Source organism: Euphorbia lathyris, chromosome 5 (genome assembly GCF_963576675.1).
Source record: "Euphorbia lathyris chromosome 5, ddEupLath1.1, whole genome shotgun sequence".
Lineage (NCBI taxonomy): Eukaryota > Viridiplantae > Streptophyta > Magnoliopsida > Malpighiales > Euphorbiaceae > Euphorbia > Euphorbia lathyris.
The window spans coordinates 57,330,242-57,331,548 of record NC_088914.1 but is presented as its reverse complement, the minus strand read 5'-3'; positions in this window follow the sequence as shown (position 1 = coordinate 57,331,548).

Genomic DNA, 1,307 nt, shown 5'->3' with positions numbered 1-1,307 from the left:
TTGAATCTCCTAGATATATTTCCTTCTGAAGTACTTTTGCAATTCTTTTTAGAACATCCCCCATTCTGGTTTTCCATTAGTTGATCTTTCACATATGTCATTACTATTTTCATTATAAGAAAGATAAAATCTCATGCTTTAGCTAAATTATTTTCTTCTTGAAACCACTCTTTAACCAATTTAGATAGCTAATAGTTTTGAAACATTACTCATTGACATAACTAGCTTCACCATATGTACAAGAAGGTAAATGCCATTTCTTCTCAAAATTTGTTCAATTGAGTGAAATATGAGGAAATAAAAGAAGGTTGATTGTCATTAGAAGAAGCTAAAATAAACTGAATGACGCAATTAGACATTATCCTTAGGAAAACCCATATTAACAGGAATACTTTATTATGTTTATTAATTTATGTTGTGTACATTGAACAAGTAAAAGAAGAGAGCCACGTAAGCTACTCTATAAGAAATTTTTTGAACCAAAATGATGATTGTTTTGGGTATCTTTTGAATCCATTTTTGAAGTCAACATGAACTATTCCAGATTTGGCTGTGTAGCCAGCTGTCCACTTAAAATTGTCTAAAAACGACCATGCTATGTACCCCTTTACGTTTACTCCAAGCCTGTTCAAGTCATCAATTCGTTTTTTTATCAACAAAATCACCATTATTGTTTTTTTTGTAATTTATAATACTCACCTTATTGCTTCAAGAGTGCGACTTAGATGACTATGAAAATATTCTATTCTCACTTTATCATCTTCCAAAATAGAACTTGTGTTATCTTTATGCTCAGCAACTCCTAATACAAAACAAAATAAATGTAAGAATATGAAATAACTGTTTATTATTCTTATGTGTGTAGTTGTTTTTTACCATTCTCTGTAATATAGATTATAGGGTCATTGTACTTATTTCTGATGTAAAGTAGATAATATTGAAGCCCTTCTGGATAGATATACATCCAAGTACCCTATTCAATTAAATTAGATTTAGGAACTTTAATTACTCTCTACATAATTAAATTATAACAATATTTAAAATTCTAATAAAAATATTTCAAGAAATAAAGAGTAGCATGATAAATAAAAAAGTCACTTTATGATACTTAAGGTTTATATTAATTTATAAATTATACCTCTATATGACGACCAATTGGAATTCCATTTCGTTCACCTAAAGTAAGTAATTTCTTTGATTAGAAAATAATAAGGTAATTTTAGTGAAGAAAAAAGTTGATTTACATACTTTTAATATCGATACAAGCGTCAGTGATGTAGTTCAAATTTTGAGTTCGACAAGGAGTA